The 8065-nt window shown below is 43.9% G+C and overlaps 1 pseudogene; it reads left to right on the top strand.

Annotated features, from left to right (window-relative positions):
- Positions 1 to 1368: 1368 nt before the first annotated feature.
- Positions 1369 to 1488, top strand: LOC135051603 (5S ribosomal RNA; annotated as a pseudogene).
- Positions 1489 to 8065: the final 6577 nt, after the last annotated feature.

The following is an 8065-nucleotide window of genomic DNA, read 5'->3' as shown; positions in this document are numbered from 1 at the left end:
TATATGTATATATATATATACATATATAGTATCATTACAATATCTATCATTTAATAATTATGTGCCAATTGTATGGGATAAATAAGTATGTGTAGACTGTTACGTTCCCCTTTCTCCCCTCACCCTGGTTGATGTCATTACAAACTTAAGGATAGGCTAAACAAAGCGTCCATCACAATGGAATACCCAATGAACATCCAGCACTGTCCGTAAATAAGAGACTCATACTGATCACACTACGTTCTGTGATCAAGCTACACTGCGAAACGTACGTCATCTCCCCCTGCGGTCACGTGGTGCGCACACGTGATCGCACCAACCGGAACTCCAGGACAGTTACCCGGGCAACGGCGTCCAGCCGCGTCTAGCGGCTGAGAGCCGAGAGGCACTCAGCTACCACATGCTGTGGAGCAGCGGACACTGCCAGCATAGGAAATAGCCGACCACCACTTCGGCTTCACTACACCTCCAGGATCCTGTCACTTACAGGAGATTACAAACGGCAGCTTCCTACAGGCAGCCCCTTGGGATTGGTATCGTATTATTACAGAAACTCTATACAATTTTTCCCTGTATATTCACTACAGCCCAATAGGCTATTAACTTGCCTTAAAATATTTAGATGCTGCCTATATGTGTATGTGCATTGTATAATGTTCTATATGTCTATCACTGATAGTCTAAATTTATAGCTATCTGACTACCCTAGTGCATACACATTTTACAAATGCTCCAAGAGGTGCTGGACTTATATGGTATCTAATAAGGTATTAGGAGTAAACTACTATATTCCTAGATACGGCAGATTTCTTGCACAAGGAATCTTAAAGAAGCTCATTAGCTGCACGCTTACAGCAAATTGCTACTCGACTCTAAATGTTTTTGTGTAAAAAAAAATTTTCTGCTGTAGTGGCGTGTGCGGTATAAATTGTTAGAGGCCATATATATTATATATTGCACACAGCAACAGGTTCGCTACAATTGTTGCCTGATTATACCCAGCTGCACACTTGCAGCAAAGTACTACTCTACTATCTCTGTGTGCAGTATTTTCTGCTGTGGTGGCGTATATGGCATAAATTATTTGAGGCCTCATATATTATATACAGCAACAGGTTTGCTATAATTGTTGCCTGATCATATATCATCATCATATGCAAGTGGACGCCCTTGCATAAAAAAATCTTTTTCATATGCTAACTGTCCTTAATGTAATTTTACTTATGCATTATGACTAATATTGCTACAAATTCAATTTCATGGGCATGAGACAAATTAAAATACTGAATACACGACTGATTCAGTTCACCTCTGACATACAACTCGGTCGATACGGGTATTGGGATTGACTGAACGGGCAGATTAAGAAATTGCGGACATACCCCGCTGGAGATGCCCGATCTCGTCTGAACTTGGAAGCCAAGCAGTGGAGGGCCGGGTCAGTACTCGGATGGGAGACCACCTTGGAACACCCTGGTACTGCAAAATATCCTTCTGCCCGATCTAGAGTGATCCCTAATAATACCAATTGGCATTCGGTTCTGTATGACCTATGATTCAATTCTCTATGACTACTTAATCCTAAATAGGACTGCTGTAGAATAAATGATGGTCATACACTATACAAAGGTGTTACTGTTATCTCAGTAAAACCAATAGCCCATATATTTGATCTCCGGTTTCTATTGTGGTATCGAAAACCACATTAATTACACACAATAGAGTGTTATATTTTCGCGTAGCTACACTATTTTACGTATTACTTACTCCTACAATTATATTTTTAATGAATTAATAAAATTATGTTTTATCAGAATTGATTAATATAATCCTCTGAATTGAGTGCTCCCACACAAGAGTCTACTTTCCAACTTTTCTTCTTTGTTGGGTTTTCTTTGGTTAATTTTAGACCCAGATTGGGGTAATGGAGGTGCGAGGTGTGGTGCCTCTGGACTGGCTGAGCTGGATGGCCTTAGTGTGGCATACCCTTACATTCTATTAACACTTTTCACTTATTAATTTTTTAACACCATTTCTCTATTTTAATTGCATTTCATTTTTGTATCACTTTCTCTATAGCTTCGGCTTCCTAAATACTAATTTATTAACACTATAGTTTTTTCACTGGTATGCTACGCTGGGCTTTCTGGCTTATTTCGGTGTTTTGGGGTGCCACACCCTGCACCTAGATATAGCGCTAGGGACGCCAAATATACAGAGACGCCTTGATGCGGCTTTGGGGCTTATTCACACATTTGCGCAAATATGTGTAACGAAGATCTCTGAATTCTATTATTATGTGGAATTTAAATCTGGTTACGGTTATCATTCAGGGTGCTGGGAGAAACAAATGGCTTTTTTTCTTGCTTAGAAATTCCCCTCCCTTTCGAGCACCTGAATGATATCACTAAGCTAATTGAGCATCTACCAATATATATGTTTGTTGTGAGAGGCAGAGAGGTTCCTGCATTAGGAGGAGGTGCAGGCCCTGACATGCCACATGGAGCATTATGGGGTTGCTCCAAGGTAGGTAGCTCTTAGCTTAGACATATTGCAGTAAGGAACCATTATCATGTGGCTCCTTGCTCGTTAATCTTAGACACAGATTGGGGTAATGGAGGTGTGATGCCTCTGGACTGGCTGAGCTAGATGGCCTTAGTGTGGCATACCCTTACATTCTATTAACACTTTTCACTTATTAATTTTTTAACACCATTTCTCTATTTTAATTGCATTTCATTTTTGTATCACTTTCTCTATAGCTTCGGCTTCCTAAATACTAATTTATTAACACTATAGTTTTTTCACTGGTATGCTACGCTGGGCTTTCTGGCTTATGCTGGTGTTTTGGGGTGCCACACCCTGCACCTAGATATAGCGCTAGGGACCCCAAATATACAGAGACGCCTTGATGCGGCTTTGGGGCTTATTCACACATTTGCGCAAATATGTGTAACGAAGATCTCTGAATTCTATTATTATGTGGAATTTAAATCTGGTTACGGTTATCATTCAGGGTGCTGGGGGAAACAAATGGCTTTTTTTCTTGCTTAGAAATACCCCTCCCTTTCGAGCACCTGAATGATATCACTAAGCTAATTGAGCATCTACCAATATATATGTTTGCTGTGAGAGGCAGAGAGGTTCCTGCATTAGGAGGAGGTGCAGGCCCTGACATGCCACATGGAGCATTATGGGGTTGCTCCAAGGTAGGTAGCTCTTAGCTTAGACATATTGTAGTAAGGAGCCATTATCATGTGGCTCCTTGCTGGTTAATCTTAGACCCAGATTGGGGTAATGGAGGTGTGAGGTGTGGTGCCTCTGGACTGGCTGAGCTGGATGGCCTTAGTGTGGCATACCCTTACATTCTATTAACACTTTTCACTTATTAATTTTTTAACACCATTTCTCTATTTTAATTGCATTTAATTTTTGTATCATTTTCTCTATAGCTTCGGCTTCCTAAATACTAATTTATGAACACTATAGTTTTTTCACTGGTATGCTACGCTGGGCTTTCTGGCTTATGCTGGTGTTTTGGGGTGCCACACCCTGCACCTAGATATAGCGCTAGGGACCCCAAATATACAGAGACGCCTTGATGCGGCTTTGGGGCTTATTCACACATTTGCGCAAATATGTGTAACGAAGATCTCTGAATTCTATTATTATGTGGAATTTAAATCTGGTTACGGTTATCATTCAGGGTGCTGGGGGAAACAAATGGCTTTTTTTCTTGCTTAGAAATACCCCTCCCTTTCGAGCACCTGAATGATATCACTAAGCTAATTGAGCATCTACCAATATATATGTTTGCTGTGAGAGGCAGAGAGGTTCCTGCATTAGGAGGAGGTGCAGGCCCTGACATGCCACATGGAGCATTATGGGGTTGCTCCAAGGTAGGTAGCTCTTAGCTTAGACATATTGTAGTAAGGAGCCATTATCATGTGGCTCCTTGCTGGTTAATCTTAGACCCAGATTGGGGTAATGGAGGTGTGAGGTGTGGTGCCTCTGGACTGGCTGAGCTGGATGGCCTTAGTGTGGCATACCCTTACATTCTATTAACACTTTTCACTTATTAATTTTTTAACACCATTTCTCTATTTTAATTGCATTTAATTTTTGTATCATTTTCTCTATAGCTTCGGCTTCCTAAATACTAATTTATGAACACTATAGTTTTTTCACTGGTATGCTACGCTGGGCTTTCTGGCTTATGCTGGTGTTTTGGGGTGCCACACCCTGCACCTAGATATAGCGCTAGGGACCCCAAATATACAGAGACGCCTTGATGCGGCTTTGGGGCTTATTCACACATTTGCGCAAATATGTGTAACGAAGATCTCTGAATTCTATTATTATGTGGAATTTAAATCTGGTTACGGTTATCATTCAGGGTGCTAGGGGAAACAAATGGCTTTTTTTCTTGCTTAGAAATACCCCTCCCTTTTGAGCACCTGAATGATATCACTAAGCTAATTGAGCATCTACCAATATATATGTTTGTTGTGAGAGGCAGAGAGGTTCCTGCATTAGGAGGAGGTGCAGGCCCTGACATGCCACATGGAGCATTATAGGGTTGCTCCAAGGTAGGTAGCTCTTAGCTTAGACATATTGCAGTAAGGAGCCATTATCATGTGGCTCCTTGCTGGTTAATCTTAGACCCAGATTGGGGTAATGGAGGTGTGAGGTGTGGTGCCTCTGGACTGGCTGAGCTGGATGGCCTTAGTGTGGCATACCCTTACATTTTATTAACACTTTTCACTTATTAATTTTTTAACACCATTTCTCTATTTTAATTGCATTTCATTTTTGTATCACTTTCTCTATAGCTTCGGCTTCCTAAATACTAATTTATTAACACTATAGTTTTTTCACTGGTATGCTACGCTGGGCTTTCAGGCTTATGCTGGTGTTTTGGGGTGCCACACCTTGCACCTAGATATAGCGCTAGGGACCCCAAATATACAGAGACGCCTTGATGCGGCTTTGGGGCTTATTCACACATTTGCGCAAATATGTGTAACGAAGATCTCTGAATTCTATTATTATGTGGAATTTAAATCTGGTTACGGTTATCATTCAGGGTGCTGGGGGAAACAAATGGCTTTTTTTCTTGCTTAGAAATACCCCTCCCTTTCGAGCACCTGAATGATATCACTAAGCTAATTGAGCATCTACCAATATATATGTTTAACAGTGAGACAATGCAGGATACACAGATTACATTACAGTAAGCAAAAAATAAAGAAAGCACACATAACAATTAGCACCACAATTTCCAGCACACAACATAGCTGGGAAGCAAGCTGAAAGAGGGAGCAATTGGCGAAGGGAGGAACCTGTCTTCAATAGTGACAGCATGACTAGCAGGCATAGAGCTGCTGGAAGAGACAAACGGCTTTCAGTCAGAGGACTTCTCAGATAAATGACCTATCAATGAAGTGCTAGAGAAGAAGGCTGTGAGAACAGGAGGGAGGAGGACCTTGCTCCTAAGAGCCTACAATCTAGGGGTGAGGAGAGATGGACAGATGACATAAGGTATGAGCATGTGGATGGGAACTTGAGGGCAGGAAGTAGGTGAGGTAGAGATGGCAGAGGTAGCAGGGTCATGTGAGTAATGTGGTGACAAAGTTATGTTGTGAAAGGGTACTCTTTGATGAACAGGTAGGTTTTCAGTGCACATTTGAAGCTATGTAAGGTGAGGGAGAGCCTGATAGAGTGAGTGAGCTTGTTCCAGTGAAGGAAGGCTGCGTGGGTGAAATCTTGGATTTGAGCGTGAGATGCAGTAACCAGGATAGAGGAGAGGCAATAGTCATAGGCTGACTGCAAAGGGTGGGAGAGAGTATGTAAGGTGATGAGGTTGCACATGTAGGGAGCAGTAGATTTAGAGAGGGCCAGTGGCGGAACTAGCAAGCGGTGGCCCATGTGCGACAAAATGCTTTGGGCCCCCCCCTCATCCCATCCAAGTCCACCCCCTGACCCCTGGAGAGGATTTGGTGAGGGGGACCTGCTCAGGGCCAGGGAAATGGTTACCTAGCAACAGTGCCGTAATTAGACATTTTAGCGCTGTGTGCAAGAAACGGTATCGGAGCCCCCCCACTCTAAGTAAAACAGGGGCAGTGCGCGCGCAGGCGCGTGAAAAAGATATAGGGGTGTGGCTTCATGGGGAAGGGGTGTGGCCACAAAATAATACCAATTCATATAACGGTGCACAGTAGTCTCCATTATTCAAATTACGCCGCACAGTAGCAGCACTACACCAGGTAGAGCCCCTTTTACACCTTACGGTGGACAGCTTCCCCTTTTTACACATTACGGCAGACAGCGTCCCCTTTTTGTACACATTACGGCAGACAGCGTCCCCATTTTTACACATTACGGCAGACAGCGTTCCATTTTTACACATTACGGCAGACAGCGTCCCCTTTTTTACACATGACGGCAGACAGCGTCCCCTTTTTTACACATAACGGCAGACAGCGTCCCATTTTTACACATTACGGCAGAGAAGGTCCCCTTTTTTTACACATTACGGCAGACAGCGTCCCCATTTTTACACAATATAGGGGCGTGGCTTCATGGGGAAAGGGTGTGGCCACAAAATAATACCAATTCATATAACGGTGCACAGTAGTCTCCATTATTCAAATTACGCCGCACAGTAGCAGCACTACACCAGGTAGAGTCCCTTTTACACCTTACGGTGGACAGCTTCCCCTTTTTACACATTATGGCAGACAGCGTCCCCTTTTTTTACACATTACGGCAGACAGCGTCCCCATTTTTACACATTACGGCAGACAGCGTCCCCATTTTTACACATTACAGCAGACAGCGTTCCATTTTTACACATTACGGCAGACAGCGTCCCCTTTTTTACACATGACGGCAGACAGCGTCCCCTTTTTTACACATAACGGCAGACAGCGTCCCATTTTTACACATTATGGCAGAGAAGGTCCCCTTTTTTTACACATTACGGCAGACAGCGTCCCCATTTTTACACATTACGGCAGACAGCGTCCCATTTTTACGAGGCAAGAGATGCAAAGTCAATATAAAAAATAATATATATATATATATATATATATATATATACATATTGTGTTTATACATATGCAACACAATTAAAGACATTTAAAACAACTTTTTCCTACCAGGGGCTGTTGCTGCAGGCAGCAGTGCAAGCAAATGGCTGACTCACCATGCACACAGGGAATGACCGGCAGCTCCTGCTCCTCTCCCTCCCTTTATGACAGTGGGCAGCAGCAGTTTATTACAATGCAGGAGGACGTGTGGAGGAGGAGGCACTGGAGAGAGGAGAGCATTCCCTCCTTACAGCAGCAGCCAGTGAGACCAGTAAGTTTGTATGAGGGAGGGACGGCCCCTCCTCCCTCTCCGGCTGGGACCCCTCCTCCCCCTTCAGCTGGACTGCCGCAGGCGCTGACTGTGTCAACACAGGCGGCGGACGGCAGCGTAGCTGGTGCCTGGTCTGTGTGTGACACGGGCGGCGGGCGGGAGTGTAGCTCGCGGCCGCGGCGGCATGATACAATGAGTCTTTGTGACTCATTGTAATGCCGGCGGCTGTGGGCCCCTTGAGTGCGGCGGGGCCCCAGTGCAATGCACTGGCTGCACTGCCAGTAGTTCCGCCCCTGGAGAGGGCCTTGTCTGTAAAGATGAGGAGTTTGAAGAGGATTATATATGGGAATGGTGGAGTGCAGGTGCAGTGCAGGTTTCTGTACAGGTTTTGGCAGCGGGGAGTGGTGGATGTGGAATGGCAGAAGAGGATGATACATCTATCTGCATCATTGAGAACAGATTGAATGAGGAGAAGGTAGCAGTAGTCGAGCTGAGAAACAATTAGTCAGTGGATATTCAATTTAATATCATTCTAGGAAAGGAACAACCTGATGCAAGTGATGTTGTGTAACTTTAGCCAACAGGATTGAGCAGGGATTGAATGTGAGGGGTGAAGGAGTCAAGGGTGACATCCAAGCAGCAGAGTTGCGGAACCGGGGATATAATGGTGTTATCAACAATGATAGAGATATGGGGGGTGGAG

The sequence above is a fragment of the Pseudophryne corroboree genome, chromosome 2, assembly GCF_028390025.1.
Source record: "Pseudophryne corroboree isolate aPseCor3 chromosome 2, aPseCor3.hap2, whole genome shotgun sequence".
NCBI lineage: Eukaryota > Metazoa > Chordata > Amphibia > Anura > Myobatrachidae > Pseudophryne > Pseudophryne corroboree.
Note: the sequence above shows the minus strand (reverse complement) of the source record. Positions and strands in the feature narration are given on the sequence as shown.